Source organism: Dermacentor variabilis, chromosome 11 (genome assembly GCF_050947875.1).
Source record: "Dermacentor variabilis isolate Ectoservices chromosome 11, ASM5094787v1, whole genome shotgun sequence".
NCBI lineage: Eukaryota > Metazoa > Arthropoda > Arachnida > Ixodida > Ixodidae > Dermacentor > Dermacentor variabilis.
The window spans coordinates 4,173,116-4,195,036 of record NC_134578.1 but is presented as its reverse complement, the minus strand read 5'-3'; the positions used below and the strand labels follow the sequence as shown (position 1 = coordinate 4,195,036).

Below are 21,921 nucleotides of genomic sequence, written 5' to 3'. Positions count from 1 at the left end.
AAGGTGTATATGAGTGAAGCGTACCTGCTTCCTTCTTTCGCTGCGCGCGTTGTCTTTCAACTATGGGTTTATTTCGCCAAATGTACTCGTTTGTAATATTGTTAAGTGACACTCACTTATTCCAGCTCCTAGCCTCTAAAATAGACGTATTGCAAGTTATTTGCCTTTCTTTACTGATATTGTACATTATAGTGTTAGTACCACCCCTTTTAATCCTCTGCGTCACCCTTACGCAATATCGCTCGGGGCTTGTAAGGTAAATTCTTTAAATAAATAAATAAATAAATCGCACGCCCCTTTCACGAGACGATGGAAGCCAGGCCAGGCCAGAAGCGTCATTGGCGCGGCAGAGCCGAGCACGGCGATTCCAGACGGCAGGTTGTCCCGTCGCCAAAGCGCAAAGCCGTCCGGGAAGCGGCGCTTTTCCCGGAAGGCAATCGCTGCGGCCGCAGAGCACTTTCCCGCGCTTGTCGTCGGGCAAAGCCCGCGAAATGCTTCGTCGTCTCCAGTTGCGGGCCCGTGTTGTGCCGCGCTCCTGCGAGAGCGAAACCCGAAGCCACGCAGACAGGCACACACAGTGCCAGCAAATAGCAGCACGAGGCATCGCCGCCGTGCGCCAACAGATCGTATTTCCCGGAGCTTTCAGCGGCCGACATCCGAGCGAGCTATCTCTCGCCATCAACGCCCGCGCGACGGACTCGCTCGGGTTCCTTCGCGCCTGTTTACACTGCGAGAACAAACGGGGCCGGGATAAATGGCGGCGGCTCCGACGACCACAAAGAGATTAAAGCCGCTCGGCGAACGAAAATCCCTAAACTGTCCTCGAATGAGCCTGTCTCCGTGCCTGTCCGCGTTGAAGCACAAAAGCGCGGGAAGCGTCGTAATATAGGATGCCCCTTACTCGTATTTCCAGGCTGAGTGCAGTTCTTACATGGTTGCTATTCGTGCACAACAAAAGGCGAAGAAAAAAGCAGAAGCTAAAAAGCAGAAGCTTGACTTACGACAAACATAAGGAGGTTCAGAAGAGGAGATGAGAGCTATCGTCAAAAATTCAATAACCCGCCGAAATCGGTAGATTGACGCGTATACAAGGATACAAAACGACTGACATCAACTATTAGTAACGTTTCGAAGCACCTGCATCTTCTCCGGTGTAGAAAAATGCAACGCGCGAGAGGGATGGACGGAGAAGGGGAGGGGGGGGGGGGCGTAACTAAATAAAATAGAGCATACGCAACGCTCTTGTAGAGTCGTTTCTTGTCTACTACTTATCCTCACGCTGTAATAATATCGACACGCAGATTGACGGCACCGAAGTGTACCCACGACGAGTAAAACAGACGACACTTCCTGCTCGTGGTGCTCCAGGCCGTCAGATGAAAACAAGGCTGACTTGACTCAACAAAACATCGAGTGTTTCAGATCAACGCAGGCTACTACTCGCCTACAACGAGATGAATTTTCGAGAGTTCGAATGTAACTAAGAACTGAACACAAACTTCCTGCGAATATTTTGCTGCGGGTAACTACAGTTACACCGTTTTCCTTGTTTACCATTCTTCTGAATGGCGGACACGTACAGCTTCCTTGTCGTCCCACAAGTGCCTTCAACGATGAACAAACGCACAAACATTCATAGGTTCGCAACAGCCTCAGTTCACAATTAGGTCCCGCGACGCCACCAGAGAAGATGGGTCTTCGTTATTAGACAGTCACTGTGCACACAAAGCATATCACTATTAACCGGGTGCTAACAAGCAGAACACACAGAAGACAAGCACGACACGTCCGGCCGTTGCACCACGCGCGTACAGCGGAAAATAAAGAAGGCGGGAAGAGAGGGCATAATCCTCGCGAGCCCAAAGTGCATGCAAACGATGTAAGCGTTTTACATAGCGTGTTTAGCATACCGATCGGGAACATCGGCTGACAATTAGTTATTATCGGTGTCACCCGCGGCCCTCGCAAAGATGGATCGATGAGTCCAGGTCTGCGAAGCCACCCCTTCACGACAGGATGCGCCGCACGAGCCTTTCCTCAACCTCGGCAATCCCGGAATCGCTGCGCTCTATAGACAATGCTGGCTGCAATGCACTAGAACAGCCGCACTATAGTTAAAGTGACACTGGAGAGCAATACCTATTTAGTTCAGTCAAGCGAAGTACTGAACTTGCATTTACTTGGCAGAAAAGGGCTGCTTAACTTATTGACAATGAGTCTGCTGTTGCTTTATTTATTAATTAATTTATTTATTTATTTTCTTCCTTTATCACACGAACCACACCGCCGTAGACGTTTCCATAACGCCACAAATTAAAGTATGTTCGCACGACATGGCTCCTTTTGTTGGAAAAAAGTCACACATATTAGCCTAGTTTGCGGTTCTGCTATCATATCTGTGTTTCTCGATAAACTATTGGCTAGTCCAGACCAGAGGCGGTTCGAATCTCGTGACGTCACGGGGACCTAGTGCAGACATTGCAAGGCGGTCATTAGTTTTTGTTTATTTTTCTGACTCGCCTAGATTTCTCTTGCGCGTACGTTTACGGTGTAGCAATTTACTTTCGAAATGAGAAAAAAAAAAAACAACGAGTCGTTGTGTACAGCACAGCTAGTGCTGGCACTGCTTCCTCCAAGAATCCCCCTAAACAAAAAAATTAAAGACGCGTTAGGATAGGCTATATATTTGTCTCGATCCGCTGTGTAAAGGAACTGCAACGGCAAATATAATCATGCTTAGAAGCGACATTTTTAAGGTGTTCAAATGACGCCGTAAATGCTAGAGAGCATCTAAGACGTATCATTATTTATCTCTTTCCTTTTCAAAAATGCACGAGGAGATCCTCATGTAAAAAATATTTAAAAATGTATAAAAACAATTTTACCAAGAGGTAAATAAAAATGAACTATACATCTAACGAAAAATCAATTAAAACGGCGACCTTGACTACAGAGGGTTCCAGCCTTCTACCAGGCAACATCAAGTAAACCAAAGAAAGCATTGTGCCAGTAAAAACATAGAGCGTCGCCGCAGAAAAGACCAGCCCCGCGCCAAGATTGAATGCGTAAATATCGCACGTGGCTTTTGAAAACGATAAAGCGCGGTTTCAGTTCCATAGGGAACCGTAAGTCCAAACGTTACTCTTCCACGGGCTCGTGCAGAAAGCGATGTGGGCGCTGATATGATCTCGATCGGGTGAGGTGGGTCTTCACCGCAAGAATCGGGAAACGATGACGAAGCCGGGCATCGTGATGAAAAAAAAGAAAGCAGAAATGATTGTAGTCACTTCATTGGTACATGGCTGTGACTTTTATTCGAGTCCCGAGCGGTTCTGTCCTCACATGGGGGCCAGTACGGCTTTAAATAACCCCTCTTTGCTTCGCTGAGGGAATCCACTGGCCAATCACGAATGCCGAATCGTTCGCCACCTCTATGGTCCCGCACTAGTCAGCGTGCTGCTCGAGGTGCTCGTGTCATCTGAGAGCTACTCGTGTACGTGGTGCAGCTGCCTCCAAAGTGTCACACTCGGAGGCAACTACCTGCCGTCGATGATTTCCCCCGGGAGTTCTCGACGAGGACCCTTTCATTGATAAGTGGCCCCTTCGTGACGGTCAGGAGGGCGACGTAGCTGTCTCGAAGCGAAGTGAATGATGAGGCGTGAACATCAAGCGTGACAGCTGCGCGTCGCTAGTGGAGCATCCCCCCGTCGCCAGATGCGGTAGTCGATGGCTTCTTGGAAAACTTAGCTCGATCATAACGGCGGCACGACAACGGCACGACGACCGAAGCAGCGTCACATAACACAGACGGACGGCTTGACTGGACCACGACTTGTCGCCGTTAAAAATCGAAACAGAGTAAAAAAAGCGAGAGAAATGCGAAGTGCCATCTCTGTGTGAGAAAAGAAGAGGGGAGGGGGTGAACACACGGCGAACCACCGAACCGGATGCGTGCAGGAGCAAACCAGTGAGAAGGAGCCGGTAGCAAACATCTCCAGCACGGGCTGAGCCCGCCAAGAAACGGAGAAGAAATACGTGAAAGGCAGTCGGTTGGGATGCGCGATGGCGGAGACGGGAGCGTCCAATGCCAACCTAACGCAACGCAGGAGCCGGACCGAGACGGGACGCGTGCGGGCGAGAGCGCCGATGAGGGTAAACAGGGAGACACGGAAACCGGCCGAAATTTCATTGTGTAGGGGCACAACAGGAAGCGGTGTCCGCTGCGAGATCCCGGCCCCAAATTGCACGCCACGCCGCGCGACGTACGTGCGACACGGGAAGAAGAAAAGGCTGCGCGCGGTGCAAGCTGCGAACAATGCCAATCCGCGCCGTCGTTTTTTGAGTCGCGTGTATTACACACACGGAGGCGAGCGCATTGCAAGCCAACTTCCGTCAGTTCGAACGGCATCGCGGGAGCTGGGCCGTGTCGTCGATCGGCGCCGCCGACTTCCGGGCGGCATTCAAGCTGCGCCATCAGGGAGGCCGCCGCACGAACCCCGTAATTAGTGACGCAAGAAGAAGAGGGCGACCGGCGAATCTGGGCTAGAGAGCCGAAACGTCGCGGCCGTGTCCGGGAAACGCCGCTGACCGCCCCGGGACATGCGGCGGCGGCGGCGGCTCGCATCCCGTTCCGAGCCGCTAGGCAGGTCGGTCGCTCCGCTGACTGCCTCGACCGCGGTGAACGGTTCGCGCGCCCGTCCAGCACGGGCGGATTTTAACGTGGGTCTTCCGTGTATTGAACAGCAGGAGAAGGCCGGTCTCTGCTCGGGCGCTGGGTCACGTGCTATTTGGCAGTGTCCAACTGGGCAGGCACTGGTTGCAGCTTCAACACGCGCCCTTTTTCATGTAGTGCAGGCTAATGTCCTCGAATGCCAGTGTTTCCGCAAAACGTGTCGCATTATTTTTCATTCACTACGACTGCCACATGGTCATAATTCTTGTGGCTGCGACCGCGGCACCGAGAAAGCACCGCCGACCACTCAATGACCCCCAGGCGCCTAAGAAGTACACTAAACCAAAATGGCGTCGTTAGCTAGGTTAAAAATCGGGCCACTCGCTTTGTTTTGCTTTCTCCTCAATCGTGTGTATATATATATATATATATATATATATATATATATATATATATATATATTCAACATGACGCGGAATTGTTCCTGAAATAGAAGTCGCTTTCCGAAATCCGTTTCCAATTATGCAGTGAAATCAAACATCGAATTCAACATCAGCCGAGGCCTCTTATTTGTCGAGATTACTAAACATTAAAAGGCAAGTACAAGAAAGTTCTAGATGGGTAGAAAATACGTCTTGTAAGACTTGTGCGCTCCTAATAACGGTTTGCACTTATCTTGAGAGTTCAGCACGAATCTGCAAAGGAAATTCGCAATGGTAGCTCTGAACGAAAACTTCGCATTTAACGTAGCATTCGCCTTGGAGTCCGAACGAATTCTTTCTGAAATGCCAAGACAATATGCTTGGACAGCAACGTGCATGGGCTTCCTCTACAGCTTCGTGCGGTACTGTCAAGTGAAACGTCGCTTTCGTGAAACTGGAATGCGCGACAGCCTCGATCCAGCGTCATCGGTGTCGTGGTTTTGGAGCCTAACTGAATATGGTGAGCTCGGAATCGAAACGTGTCTTTCCTTCCTAATTAGCAAACTAAAGGAACGAACGCTTTCGCTATACACTCGTGTGCTCAAAAAATGCCAATGAAAATGAAGGTTCAAGCAGCCGGGGTACTGTACAAGGTGGCGCAGCAAGCTGCGTCAGGAAGCCGCAGTGACTTCAGCGCACAAAAGAATGCCCGCGGTGCCGGTGCACACAATTCTACGACCAGGAGGAGGAAATCCCAATCGACCGAATACGTCAGTCAGAGTGCCTCCCTCCCCCGGCGCAAGCCCTGTCACCGGCAGTCATCCTAGCCGAATGTGTTTCGTCATTTCTGGTCACACTCGACGACGCCGTCTCGCCTGCGCGGATATGCGCGTTTCGTTGCTTCTTTTCGCTTTATTTTCTTTCTGCCCTGCGGGAACGAGAAGGGCGCCCTCGAGAGCGCGACCGACGGCGTCACGCGCATACGCAAACGGGACGGGCCGAGCGGTCCCGGCGGCACACGTGGTGCTATTCCGCGGCGGCACGCTGCTTCGCATGCCTGGCGCTACCCGCGCTTTCTCCAGTGCTGTGACCGCTGAGGCGGCGAGCAACGCCTCCAGGTCGCCCTTGGAAACAGAAGAGAAAGAAAAACCCTGAAAACTGTTTCCCCCGAACGAGCGAAGTAGCCCGAAGGAGAGCTTGTCCGGTAAGTCGCCAGGGAGAGAATTGAAACGGAGAAAAAAAAAAAAAATACAGAGAGCACGAACTGTACAGAGCGAACGGTGGCTGGAGGCGAAGCCGGCCACCTGCGGACGCCGCGAGGCGGTTTGGCGGAGACCGGAGGCGAGAGTGTGGCGTCCAGCGTCGCGTTCTCTCCGTGGAAGCGCGTAATGATAGGCCTGCGCCTTGCAGGGACAGCGAAAGCCGCGTGTACCGCGTTTTCTGCTGTAGGCGCCCTTTCTACTAGCACCGAGCATCAATACGGAAGCGGTGGAGGCGCAAACAACCTTGAAGTAAACAAATGTACAGTTCAAACGTTATACAGGGTGTTTCAGCGAACAATTGCGAAGCCTTCTCTCTGAGGAAGCCGCACAGATTTCCCTTATAAGCGGCGTGCAACTGTCGATGTGGGATTTTGTGATCAAACTTCCCCGCCCTCGCGGATTTTGGCAGAAATAATTTGCGACACCATCCGCTCGCGAGTCAAGCGCTTCGCACTCGTGGGGGATCGCGCACGTTTAGGCGCAGGTGAGATATGTGCGCCGCAGCCATTTGCGAACAATGGCAAGAGACGCGTAATGGACCAGTTTAAATCTAAAGCCACGAAAAATGTTATTAGCGGGCCAAGCCTACAACACCTAATAACGACTGGAAGAAACGAAACAAACGTCGAGAAGTATGAACGAGACGGTCCGTTTAGATTTTAATAGACTTCCCCTTCTTTTCTGCCCCCACCGCTACTGCTACAGTCGTCTTCCTTGCTCTTCCTCTTCGTGGAGGCTCCGCTGTCTCGATGCAAAACAAATAATTTGTGTTCATGTCAAAGGATCCGTGCGTTCGTTGCCAACTTCGTCGTACACTTTACCGAGAACGGACGGGAGAAAGGTGGCTGCGTAGACACGAACGAATACGGCACAGAATAAGAGGTCACCGCGTGGCGAGAGGACAGGCGATTGACGGGGGGGTCTCTGCCGTGACGCGGTTGCAAGCGGTAGCGGGCCACTTTCGTCTCTTGCACACGCGCTGGCGAGATCAAGAAGGAGAAATCGCCTCGGCGGCACGCATATATATTTACGCCGTGCCCGCGGCGACGCCCTCCTAAATGCGCGCGGGGGACGAATGGCAGCGTGCTCGGTCGCCCCGGCTTTCTTGGACCCCGTCTGTCAGAGCCTGACAAGTGGACAGGCCCGAGGGAGAGGAGCCCCCGACACACGGGCCACGACCGATGCGGCGGCATCCTTTGCACCTGAGACTCCGGCGTCGCTTGCGAAACCGACTTTTGTCATGGTGAAAGTTTTTCAACGAACTCTCACTGGCTTGGTTCTCCTCGTGGCTCAGGCGTCGGCATAAGCAGTCATTTGAATTAAATCTGGCATTAGTTGCGTGAAAGAGTCGCACGTGGCACTGGCGCCCCAACGAGCTTTCCGTCAACGGACTGCCTGTGCAGCCCCTTCCTCCTCCTCCTCCTCCACACCACCTCCCGCCACACACACAGACAAGCACGTCGAAAAAAAAATCAAGAAACAGTACTAAACGGACGTGTCGCCTGCGACCGCGCTTCGTCGGTGTAATATATATATATATATATATATATATATATATATATATATACGCGCGCGTGTGTGTGTGTGTGTGTGTGTGTGTGTGTGTGTGTCCTTCCGCAGTGTCCTAAGACCGTTGCTACTCTATCCGAAAGACATTCCTGAACCAATCACAAAGCTTCCACAGTACGCGCGACTCGCAACAAGTGTAGTGATTTCTACAATGCATGTGCTATCGCATTCAGGGAATAACAGAAATGGGGCGAAGAACTTCCTCACACAGCATGGCACTCACCAGGAAGGGAGGAAGCCGACGAGACGTCGGAATTTTCCGTCCGAGGCTCTATTAAATGTGCCGTGCCCTTTCTTTCAGGTGGCGTACGTGTCACCGTCATTCCGTGTGGACAGCGTCAACCAACGGCGAAATATTTCCACAGTGTAACTGCACTGGTGGCCCCGACTTTTGGAGACAGCATTCGAGTCGGGTTCTTAGTACGCTTTCTGGCTTCCAAGTCACTGCTGCTAACCAAAGGATCAGTCTGTGCAGCGGACGTTAACAAAACGGCATTAAATTAAAGAAGGCAATTGTTCCTTTATATGTACTTAACTGCGGCACGCCTTAGTTGGACAATTACTACATTGTTGTTGTTTTTTAGAAGGCAGAAAGGTACGCGTCGCATATTTACCTCTTCCGAATTCATCCAACTCCACTTATGATGCCAGCGTACCAAAAGCTTGTGCGGTATACCACTGCCTTGAGGAGCAGCCTCGTTGTCTGTGCAATAGTACGTTCAACAAATCGCATATACCTACGCTGCTATACTGGTTTCCAGACAGAATATTGTCACTCGCGGCGTCTGCTACTCACTGCCGATTTGCTCATAAACGTTGTGCATGTGTTATTTTTATTATTAAATTATGGTTTTTACGTGCCAGAACCGCCATTTGGTTATGAGGCACGCCGTTGTGGGGGACTCCGGAATAATTTGGACTACCAGGGATTCTGTAACGTGCACCTAAATCTAAGTACACAGTTGTTCTCGCATTTCGCCCCCATCGAAATGCGGCCGCCGTGGCCGGGATTCGATCCCGCGACCTCGTGCTCAGCAGCCCAACACCATAGCCACTAAGCAACCGCGGCGCGTATATGAGATTTTTTATTTCACACCTCCACATCGGTGGTCTTAGTTTCACATCATCGCTTTACCGGGGTCTCGGCACTGAAGGGATATATTATACACCGTTCTTTCGCGGAATGTCGGCAAGTTACTGGTCATTCTTTATATATATATATATATATATATATATATATATATATATATATATATATATATATATATATATATATATATATATATATATATATATATATATATATAGCACAGGCAGCAGGACCCGCGGGCCGAGTGACGCCGGCGAACGGGCGCCGCCCGCATGCATCAACCGCGGAAACGTGAGGCAATTTTCCGACCGGCGCATCGGAGGCGACGCGGGAGGAAAACGCCCGCAGCTACGCGAGACGAGGCGCACGGCACAAGCACGCCCGCACATGCCGCAGGGCGCCACTATACCATGCACTGCAGTGCAGATGCTGTCATCAATTATTGGTGGCCTAAGCAAACTTCACTAAACCGATTACTAAACCATTTGGAAACAGCGCACCGTTGTTTCTGTCCTTCACACTGTTTCCCGTTCACTCGCCGTGCGAGCTCGCGGAGTGCTCCGGCGCGGTGCACTTACGAGACGGGCCATCCGGCGGGCGCCGCCATCGCTGATGGTGACAACAGTGCTGATGGGTCCGCAAGCGACAGCATGCGGAACGGCACGTCCGTCTCGGCGCAGTCGCGTCGAGCCCAGTGCACCGATTTGCGGCGACGGCGCATGGCCGATCCCTTCTCGCATACGCGGAAAGCGACGCGCGCCCCGAGAGCAACAACATTCTGCCGAAGCGGCGTCCGGCTTCTCGCGCCGACCTCCTCTCCCGGGACTCATTCTTCGGCCGGTTTTCTCCGAGAGACTGCGTGCTTTTCTTATTTCTCTTTGGCGAGCCGCCCTTTCGATATTTCGCCGTTCGAACGTCCCCTTCTCTTTTCTCGACAAGAACGACCGCGACCAACAAGGCGGCGGAGAGGCCGAGAGAGGAGGGCGCCCGTGGCCAGCGTGCGCGGGCCAACGAACCGGTTCCGCCTATTATTGTTATTACCAAACCCATCTGTCTTACGAGCTCGGGGGCTTGTTTTCATTGCACCTTGGCCCGAGGAACGGCGTCTCTCCGGACTGTGTCTCGGCGGCGGCTTGCCGGCGTTTCGCTCGTCGGAGCGGTTGCGGCGGGATTATGCGCGCTGCGAAAAGCCGCCGCCTCGGATGGTTTTCAGACGAGCACGCGGCGGCAAAAGTTATGCATAGGCAGCCCTCCTCTCTGGCCTCCCGTGCTCGCTGTTCCGTGCACGTCTGGCAGTGAAAGATGCCACGGCCTCTCGCGCAGCGCAACGGGAGTCGCGCAAGACGCAGCGTCCCCAACGGCAACGACGGGACGCGGGCTATCGCGTGCACTTGCACCATGATTCAACAAGTGCTGAGACAGCCGCCGCTCGGCCACGCTCGATAACCGGTCGCGGCTTCCCGAATGGTGCACACAACTTGCCGGACGGGTAGCACAGTGGAGGAATCACTCGCGAGGCAAGGTCGCACGCCCCTTCGTGTATGTTTTGGGACGAAACGACATGGCGTGCATCCGCGATGCCCCCTGCGAGCACTGCTCCGGCCGTCGGCTACACTCGCACGACAGGGAGAAGCGGTTAAGAGCGATGACCACAATGAGGTGACCAGTCGCGGGCCGAACAAGGAGATCGAGAAAACACGCGCACGCACGTACAAGAACAAAACAGAAAACATTGCTGGCTCTCCCGTAGTCGAGAGTAGATGCAAGCATGAAATGCCAAACGGCAAAGCAGATTGGTTAGACATGATACGAGCCACAATCCTAAGTAAACCCCACCAAACCGCACCACGCCATACTGTGCACTGGTCCATACGGACGCTGCCCAGTTTGAAGATACCCGGCTGAAGACAGCACGACAGGCAGCGAAAGACGCCGCGGAGAAAGAGCGCGCTGCCCAGCTAGAAGACAAGCGCCTGAAGGAGGCGCCACGCAGGGCGGCGGCATCTCTTGAAGGCGGCCGAAATACCCACGCCGCGGAACTGACGGACCACTGGCGTTCAAAAGAGCACAGGCAACCTTGTGCCTGATGACAAGTAAGATGACAAGTGTATGGTGCCTCTGTACCTGCCTTTCGAACGTCCCGCTATTGGAAATGACAAATAAAACTTCAGCTTACTAGAAGTTACCGCTTCAGCGATATTGTGAACAAACATTAGATAGAACTCGGAAGCAATATTCTTTTGTAACTTGTTTGGTCAGTAACTAGCACATGTATTTCGCTCCTGTGCAAACGGCTGGGGACTAGAGACCACATTTTCTTAATTTATGACCGGTTGCCTGGATGATCACGTTTTGTTCTCGCAGCTTGCCTGGATAACGGCTTTGGATTTTGGCCCAACGCCGCTAGAAGGTCGCCGACAACGGGAGCTGAAAGCGATCCATGCTTAAAAAGCAGCGTCGGCGCTGGAGTAGCCCCTTTCGGAATATGTGTGAGCTAGCACCTAGAGTATGAAAGTAGTGACAACTGGTTAAAGGGTGTTAGGGTTGGCGTCTGACACCACGTGGCGAGAGGTCATTCACTCGACCCCCTGAGCCGGAGCCCACGAGTGACCTCATCCCCGTCGCCTCTCATGGTCGTGGCATCGCGCGTGCTGACCTCATCCCCGTCCTCCCCACCTCCTGAGCCGGAGCCCACGGGGGCCCTCTCTCCGTGCCTGTCACGTGTCATTCGACGGAAGCAAGATCCCGCCCACAACTTGTAGAGAGCCTATTTAAGGGGCTCCGAAATGTACTTTGAGAGACTTCATACTTGAGACTTCATACTTCATGCTTTTCTTATTTTCTTTCATCTACCGTTGAATAAACAGTGCAAGTTTCGCACTAGCAAATCGTCTCGCCCCTGCTTGGTCGCCATGATCTCCCGGATGCCTGCAGCCCGCCGACAACGCCACGCTACCCAATAAGTAATGTCGGTCGAGCTTCCATAGGCAGGCGTCGCTACTTTTCGGCAGCAGTACGGTACGCTACCCTGGAGTACACAACAAGGGATAGAAGTCTTTCCTCCAGAGAGAGCGATTCAGGGACCGGACCTGAGTTGAACAGGCTACAAGTACTTGCAGGACGACCCTGACGCCGACTAACTGCGGAAAGATGGCAAAAAAGCTCTGGCGGGTCCCCCCCCCCTTTTTTTTTATTGCGAAAGCAATACTGCGCGCACTTTCGGCCCATCGGTGGTCGTGGCGCCTCCTTACACAGCTGCGCGTCACGTGACCGTGTGACGTCACGTCAGACCGAGAGACGGGGCCCCAGCTCGCGGCATCGATGGTGGAGGCGAAGCCTTGCGCGCCGCTGCTGCGGCGCTACCGAGAGAGGGCGCTCGCTGGTGTGACGTCACGCCAGACCGAGAGACGGGGCCCCAGCTCGCGGCATCGATGGTGGAGGCGAAGCCTTGCGCGCCGCTGCTGCGGCGCTACCAAGAGAGGGCGCTCGCTGGTGTGACGTCACGCTAGGAGGATAAATGGGGCTACAGCTCGGCTCCTCGCAGTGGTCGGCGCGCTGCCTTGCGCTATTTCGGATGATGTATAGCCATAAGTTTAACAAAGGGCAACCATGTCCACACCATCAGCCGAATCAAGGCGCAGCCAAGGGTATTGCTTTCGCAATCTTTCAGGCTTAACCAAGCTAAGCCTTCAGCCAATTTTTTTTCTCTCTCTCCTCCCTTCAGTATAAGAAAAGCTAATTACAGGTTATGCAAGGCAGCGTCGGCATGCTCGCTGAAGTGCCGCAGGGAAGCGAACGCTCGGCTATCAAACTCGCAACCACGCACTCAATAGCATGAACATGACGATTCAGACACCAGGTAGGTTATACAGCCGACCAAAGCGGTTTACACGACTTTGTTGTTTCCTCAGCGGCGACGACAGAAGAGGCGTGGCTGCGTGCGTTGCGTTATCTCGAAGCAAGTTGCCTTGACGTTTTAGGGGCAGGTACAAACGCGGCTCTTCATAAATGACGTGAACGTGAACTACAAGCCATCGCTACCTACTAGAGACGCACGCCCCTGTAAAACTGCCACAAGACTTGGCAAGTGAGTAGTGAGGAAGTCAAACTTATTTCAAAAATTATGTTGTAGTTATCTATGGGGTGTCCCAGATAACGTTAGCCAAGATGGTCAACGAAAAAACAAAAGAAGATATAAAAATAACATTGGAATTTACGCTTGTATGACCTACGATGTTCGGTCGACCGACCTCTGATTGAACACCGTATACCTTGCGCCGTGTTTTAGAGCGCAGCTCCTAGGCGCACGTTCCTGCGTTGAGCGTCGGCGTCCTCGCCGTTAACCGAGCGAACGAGCACAGCGAAAGAATAGCGAACGCGGAGCGCAGCGGGGAATGGATGACAGCGATAGCGAAGAGAGAGCGAGGAGGAAAGCGTAGTGCCGCGCAAGGAGGGCTCTGCGGCGACGACCGTTATGAGATGGCGCTAGCGTAGCGCGCTGCCGTCCGTTCACCGATGACTCCAGCGATAAGGCATGCGGGGAGCGAGTCCACCGATACGATATATGTTAACCAAGCGCTGCATTAGCGGAGGTCTGGCTGCGGCGGCTGCTGTGAATCGCGCCCACGCGTCACCCACGCGCTGCTTCTCGCGCGAACGAGACGGACTGTCCGCGCCAACCAATACATCGGGAAATGAAAACACGTTCGAATTTCGCATTAGGGAGTATCGTAAACGGCGGTCTATATCTCTTCCTTTTTTGTTCGTTGAACACCTTGGCTAACGTTGGCTAGGTCAAGCGGTATACATGGTAAAGAAATATTGTAGCAGGAGGTCCCAGCGTTGAGGAAAAACTGAGAGGGGGACCTCATATATTTACATACAAAGGTAACAAGTTCGCTAGTGCAAGAGAACACAGTGCAACAGTGAATCTTAACATAAGAAAGAAAGAAAGAAAGAGAGAGAAAGGAAGAAACGGTGGCACTACTAACATTTTGATGAAAATTCCGCGCATTTTCGCTACAACAGCCACCTCTGACAAATAACTGGTAGAAGATTCCTTTCTTCACCCCCCTCGCCTTCTCCTGCATCGTTAGCTCATCCAGTGACACCTCATCGCGACGAAAGAGGTACTGCGGCTATACATCAAGAGACATCTTAAAGGAATACTGAACAAAAATATGGAAAAAAAATGAGGGAAGCATCGAAATTCGACTCTGAAGACGTTACCGATGCGATACGCAATGTTTATTGCCCACATTTTTTAACGGATGGCTGTATTTCTGGACGACTGTACCCCGTGCGCAGGCCGCCGCGACGTCATACAGCAGCAACAGAGGTGGGCAGGCGGCGCTTGCCCGACTCTCAGCGTTTGGTGAGCGCGCAACCATGCAAGGTGCGAGTGAAAGCGACTACACAAATATTCTCCTCTTCGTTTCTTCCGCTCTGCAACAATGAACTAAAAGAACTCTTTTCGCCTTCTCGAATGCACCTCCGCTTGCTCTGGCTGTTGCTTTCTTCTTTCGGCTTTCTAGAGAAGTGATAGCGCCACGATATCGGCGCTGCCTTTTCGCTGGCATGCCGCAGCTCTGCAGCAAAGCAGCGCTCGTCTGACAGTCACGGTCTCCGAGGTGTTCGGAGCACAGACGGTCACGCTTTGACAGTACCCACGATGGCTGCAATGAGCGAGCAGCGCGAATCCATGTCCTTCGGAGCTTCGGCTCTGCCGGAAAGGTATGAGACGGCTTGTCCCGCCCGACGATACTTTCCCCACAGCCCTGTGCGCAGCAGCATAGAGGCGTTCTCCTGCGTTTGGCCAGGTGCTTCCCTCATCACATTACGAAGCAGCACACAACACAAACGGCGCCTTTCGAGACTGTGGCACATGCTCCGCTTGCGAAAAGAAGTATGGGGCCGACAGCGACTGCGCTGCCGAGACGTCGTTCGGTGCCGTCCGGCGCCCGTCCATGCGGGTGTGTTCCCTATAGAATATTCTACGGACCATAATGAGAGACGCGGGCGATGGCTGGTTCGCCGGTATCCGGCACAGACAACGTTCCAGGAACGTCACTTCCTCTAGTTCACGGTGCGACCGCTAGACGCGGTATGTTGCGATAAATGCACGAAATTCATTATTTTCCGTTTCTGCCCAAAAAACAACGTTGTTTCAAACAATTTCAGCACCTAATCTTTCATTCGGGTTGAAAGACCTCGGCGGCAAACGTTTCCTTCCGTATCCCTTCAGGTTTTCGGGCGTGTCAACGCGCTAGAGCATGCGAGTGCGCACAACGAAAGAACGCCACCGGGCACCTCGTTCCATCTCGCCCCGCAACACTCGTGCAAACACCGTCGCTCAAACAAGGCAGCCAAATAAGTCGTCCTCGGAAGATGAAGAGGAAGGGGCGGCGCGTGACCCAATTCCGAACATAGAAGGCCGCCGGTGCCATCGGCGCGAGGAGAGCAAGAACGAAAGGAGAAGGAAGAATAAGAAGAACCGGACACGGAGGCTCGTTAGGACTATAACGCGCCGCGAGAGAGGTAGTAATAGTCGCCAGTGGAACGCTTATCTCGTGCCCCCAAAAGGACCAGCGGAAGAGAAAGAAGAAGGCGAGATGAAAAAAATGAAAAAGAAACTTGAGCCAATATCGCGGAGAAAGAGGCGCCGTCAAAACACGACCTTCTCCTCGAAGCTTGCAGCGGCACGCGATCTCCCGCTGAAAACGGTGCACCCTCGCGGGGGCAGCCGGCGCCAGTTGACGACGAACGATGCCGCGTTCTCGAAGTTGTGTTACCGTTAAACGATGACGCTAGCTAGCGTTCTTGCACCGGCCAGTTAGGATAGCTTAGACGGTACACGAATCGAGAATAGGTTTTATGTGATTTTGGAAAGTCAGCCTGCGGTTGTCTCAGCTATAGTCAACCCCAGTTCCGGCCTGACGCACGCAGCTGCACAGACTTGCTGTCTTGTTTTCTTTCCTTTTTTTTCTCGCACTCCTTTTATTTATTTATTTTTCTCCCCTCGTAGGCAGGTCGAGCGAAGTGCCAATGCACCGAGCGGCGATGCCAAACCGGAGGAAGGCCCATCCATCACGCTTAACAAAAGTCCGACGTCGCTGGCCGGCCGACGTAAGTGGGCGCGCACAGCGCCTTTGTCGAAGCGTGGCGGTGCACAGCTCGCATGTCGGCGCTGCTGCGCGGCGTGCGTGTGCCACGACGCGCTCATTGTCCGCTCGATGGCCAAACACGGTCCCTTTGCCGCGGCGCCGTGTAATCGAAGCGTCGCGCGGTAATTAAGTTGACAGCGACCTTCGGGCTCTCCGGATTGAGCTGGCTGCCGAGAGCCGGAAGAGCGGACGCGACGCATAACGGCGGCGCGCCATCCATTATGCACGGCCGCTCTCGTAACGCTGCTCCGAACCAGAGATCGCCGTCCCGTTCGAAGCGCTGTTGTCTTCCCACACTCCGCTGACTTCCCCCTTCCTCTGGCTGCCCAGCGCGGTTTAGCAGTGTGAATAAGCAAATGATCGCTCAACGAGAAAATAGTAACGCTCTCAAGCTGCACCGCCTCTTTCGCGAAACATCGCCTAAGTCATCGCGCAAAAGCCACGGTTAGATATTCGTGTTTACATGAAGTGATAACATTTACCCGAGGGTCTTAAGGAAGTACTGACAAAAAAAATTCGACCTGTTTTTTTTTCTGTTTCAATAAGTTGCTAATGACCCACTGATCACGCACGAAACCTCATTTATATACTTCAGAGCGCGACAGGTCATTACTTGGAGTCTGTAGCGACCAGTCCAAGTTTCGGTTTCAGAGTGCACCGACATGGGCCGGAGAAGGAATGTAAACACAGCTGGGCACGTGATAGCAAAAAACTTCTGGCGTATGCCCTGATGTGCACGCTGGCGCGCGAGCTTCGTTTTGCTTGTTCGTCTGCTACGCCTGCACGTGCTTTGCAATGTCCTCGCCACGATCGTCGTCGCCCTTTTCGTAGTCCAGCGGCGACGATTTCCTGCAGGCGGGAGTCGCCACCGCATTAGACGTGGCCGATCACTTTCCATTCGATGCACTAGAAAGCGCCTACTCGGATATTGCGGCCGGCGACAGCGAGGACGAACCTGAAGACCCTCGCATCGACCGCTTTCCACTAAGACACGACAAACCGGCGCAGAACGTCGTGGCCTGCACGGTATTTAACAGTAGCGTGTCCGCTTCTGCCAGTGAAGGCTATCGTGGGGAGAACGACGCATCGCTGTTCCCAACCCTGAACGTGTTCAGCGGAAGTCAACGACGCAGTACATACGCGGCATTGTGCTGTACTTGCAATGCGCGCATGGCCAGTGCAGCGCAGTCAAGCCGACGGTGCTGGGCAAATCTGCGGACACGACAAAAAGTGCCGCTCAACTGTGCAGTTGCAGCGACACGGAGAGCGTCCCACTACAACTGAGAAGAGCACGTGCAAGCAGCATGGCAGCGAACGAAAATTCGTGACGTAGCGTTTCCTTGGTTGTTTACGATCCTTCCTCGATGTCGTGAGGTGCTGCGTTTTCCGGTTGGCTGCGCGCACGTATACTTAAAAATTTATTTTAAATATGTTGTAAGCTATATTCGCCGTTGATATTTTGCAGACGACGTGCGTGTGTGCCCACATAAATAGATCTCACGCGCTATCACCGCTTAAAATTTTGTGTCAGCACTCCTTTAAGAAACGCTACTTTGTTGCCTGCGAGCAGGCGTTTCTTTTACGAACGCGTATTCATTACTAAAAAAATTGAATATCGAACAGTGCCAATTATGTGGCGTATAGAAAGACCGTAACACACGTCCCGTGTGACTGCACATTAAACGAGGATCAGAGGCTTGCCTTTTGTACAGCACTTAAAGAGACAGGCCATTTACAGACAGGAACATCATGGGGCCGAGTAGCTTCCTGCTTCTGCAAAAGCCACAAAAGCACTGCTGCGTTTTTCGAGGTGCACCGGCAGCCTATGCGGCCACTCGCGATTGATTGGACGCTTCATTGCGTGTGCGTGCACGCGGCGAAGTTCTCCGGTCCTTTCGGCGCCCTTTCCTCCTCTCCCGGCACAAGGTGGCCAACCAGCTTCAGCCTGGTCGACGTCTAAACCGTTCGACAAGCTATCGCCGTCGTGGCTATTCGCCAGAGTACGTGCTCAAACGAGAGCGAAGCATTCTTTTCGGATGGCCACGTTCGACGCAATATGTCGGTACTTTAAATTCAATTCAGTTCAATTCATTTTTTTTTATTTTTCCAGAAATAATAGGTCCTGGAAAGGGTGAAGAGCTTAAAGCTGTCTCGACAGCTTGACTAGGCCCATGACCCCCTCTACAAGGCTGTATTGATGTACAGCAACAGGTACTGTCCATGACATCAAGAAATGCGAAGAACAATGAATTATACAGTACCGTGAGGGTAATTAAGAAATCTACAGCATATGATTTCGAAATATGTGTAATAACTTTATCTATAATTGTGAACATATCACAATACAAACAAAAGAAGTTTAAAACACCAGAATATTCAGAAAAATAGAATACATACATGTTCATGTGAAACAGTACTTGCAAAACAAAAGGCAAACATACACAGTCATTCATTCTTTGGATAGAAAATACATTCTCAGTTCTTTTACGCCGTAACTGATCAGACATTTATGCTCATTTAGAATAAATGGCAGACTATGCTGTAATGACTGAACTATATAATTATTTCGAAATTTAGGGCGAAGCCAAACATTATCGTTACGTGTGGATAGTGTAACATGTATTTTTCTTATAGATGCTAGATTTATTTAAAAAATCTTGGAAAGCTACAGTGTGCTACTTTCGTGCAGTGCGCGTTCTCTTGCGCCGACTGACGGCGGTTGGGTGCACCTTTGTGGACGTTAATTAATTGTATTTCCAGCGCTACGCCTGTTTTGAAGCAAACGCTTCAACAAAATCAGACCAACTATTCGTACTTACGAGGCAAATTGCGGTGAAGAGGCGCAAACGAATGCGAACAGCAACTGCGCACAACCATTCCTGCAGCTCTCCCAAAAACGCAGAAGAGCATCACCCTTATGAAAATGGATTTAGAGTTCCTTTAGAACTCCTAATGAGTTCCTATGGAGTCAAAAGGGACTCTATAGGAACTCGCGATCTATAGAGTCGTCTGCATAGAATCTCTATAAGAAGTCTATAGAAACCTTTCTATAGAAACAAGTCATTTCACACACAATAGATGTGCAATAGAGGATGTATTGACGTCCTATGTACTGAATTCTATAAAGTAATTTTTATAGAATGTCTTTAAAACTTCTAACGCGACCTGTCTATAGAATGGCTCTCCATTCGTTCTCTATAAATGTTCTATAGAGAGTGTATTGATATCATATGTACTAAATTCTATAAAATAATGTCTATAGAAAGTTTTTAACACTTCTAATGCGGCTTTTCTATAGACTGACTCTCCATTCACGCTCTATAAGCAGTCTATAGAGGGTTTATTGTCATCATATGTACAATATTCTATAAAATAATGTCTATAGAAAGTTTTTAACACTTCTAATGCGGCTTGTCTATAGACCGACTCTCCATTCACCCTCCATAAATGTTCTATAGAGGTCGTATTGACATTTTATGTACCAAATTCTATAGAAAAATTTTTATTGAACGTTTTCAGAAACGTTCTATAGAGGTCGTATTAACATCTTATGTGCCAAATTCTACAGAAAAAAATGTTTATAGAGCCTTTTCAGAACTTCTAATGCGGCCTGTCTATAGAATGGCTCTACATCCACCATAATAATTCTATAGAGGTCGTGTTGACATCTTATGCACCAAATTCTATAGAAAAATTTATAGTACGTTTTCGGAACTTCTAATGCGGCCTGTCTCTAGACTGGCTCTCCATTCCCGTTCTAAAAATGTGCCATCATATGGCATATGTACTGAGTTCTATAAAGGAACGTTTATAGGACATTAAAGAAGCTAAAGTGCGGCCTGTCTAAGAACGGCTCTATATTTTCACTCTATAAACAGTACCCAGTATCCAGTGCATCGCCGGATTATGGGTCCAGTGCCGCGCGCTGGATGCATGGGGCGCTGGGCAAGCGCGGCGTACTGGGAGGCGCTGGTTACTGGTGCGAAAAACAGCTCTAGCGCGTTAAATACGCGGTGCCTAGACACCGTATGTATTTTTTGAATAGAGAAAGCAACAGAGAGCGTTTTAGTGCAATGAAAAACGAAAAAAAGAACATGTAAAAACAGAAGTGCTCTGACCAGGATTCGATCGTCGCACCTGCAGATCCCCAGCCCGGATCACTACCGCTACGCCACGCCAGCATACGAACACGGGCGGATAATTTAGCATACCAAAATCGAGAAGCACTTTTAGTTTCACAGAGAGAAGTCTTGCACAGACGTGGTAGATGCGCTATCGCCCAGCAACTAAAACTCACGCCTGTACCACAAAGAAAAATTTGCTTTCCGTATTCAATAGTGTGCTCGGAAGTGCCATAACATCGACTTTCACTTGCGATTGGTATTTTAACTTCGAAAAAAGTCCTAAATGAACCACCGACCCGGGACGCTGCATAAATGGGCTGTTACTGCCGATTTCGATAGCCGTTTCTTGTTCTTCACGCGAGGGGTATGCTATGTTTTCTTAGTTCAGTGATGTCTTTCAGTCTACACGTCTGTCTAGTCATATATATTCGTCAGAAAAGCGCAGGCTAGTGCTGGGAGCCTTCGGCGACAGCACATATACCTGCGTTTATGACGCGTCACATCGGCGCTCCTCACTTCTTGTGCTGGCACTGTAGACATGAAAAAATTGTTTATTTAAAAGCACCGATGCGAAATCTGAAATATAAAGTAATTTATCCTTGTTAGACTCCTTGATTCTTGAGGTTAGACGCGCCGATAGCGTGCAGACGGACTCGGCGGATACGCTATGCCTAAGCTTCGGTGGGGACTGATCTCGGCGCGGGTAGCTGGCGAAAGCTAAAATGTGTGTATTTGAGCCTCAGAACTCTTTTTAGTACAATAGGGAAAGTGGAAGCGCACGAATCGCCTCAGCCTTGTTATCGGTGCGATAATATCAAGCAGCGGTAGGCTTCGAACTCGGGGTCTGTTCGAGCGCGTCTGAACGACTTCTGGATTTCATGTCCAATCCACAACACTGCGACAATGGCGATAACTCCCTATCATATGTTACGTGCGAACTACGAAAAAAGCGGCGTCCTCTGCGTTTGCATGGTTTCGTTCAAGAATTTAGCTATCCGCCTTGTCAAAAGGCAAAATGCAAAAAACGAAAGTGATTTTCATTGTCACATGTGCAGGAATAAACAAGGCAGCTCACGCACCTTTATTCCATGCTGCGACACGAAATAGTTCTATGACCCTAAGATATAGCGTTATTTAGGACAAGAGACTAGTATGAAGTGATGAAATTGTATAAAGCATTTAATATTCAGCAGCGCTCGTCCTTGCGTACTGGAGCCAGCGCGGCACAAACACAACCAGCGCAGTTTCCAATGCGACCGTCTCTTCCAGTGTGACCCAGCATTGCCCAGCTCTTATCCAGCGTTCTCACTGGTCTCGAGTGAGTCCCAGCGAGCGCCAGCGTACCCAGTGCGATCCAGTGCTTAAAAAAAAAAAAAATAAAATAACAACGCGCTGATTTCACACTGGAAGGCACTGGAAGACGCTGGTTCTTGCAATCGGCATTTCCGAGGTTTTTTACTATGAAGTAAGAGCATCGTTAAAAAGACACTCATTGACGAAGGCAAACATCACACTAATCGAAATTAGGAAAACCAAAGAAATATAACGGAAGCGCGCATTGTGGTAATTTATATCGCATATGCAGGTAAATCACAAAGATGTATACCAAGAAACACTAA

General features: G+C 50.9%; 1 protein-coding gene across 1 annotated transcript in view; it reads right to left on the bottom strand.

Moving 5' to 3' along the window:
• Positions 1 to 21,921, bottom strand: part of pxb (putative Hedgehog signaling attenuator pxb) — a 302,842-nt gene that overhangs the window by 244,248 nt on the left and 36,673 nt on the right. The window lies entirely within an intron of this gene.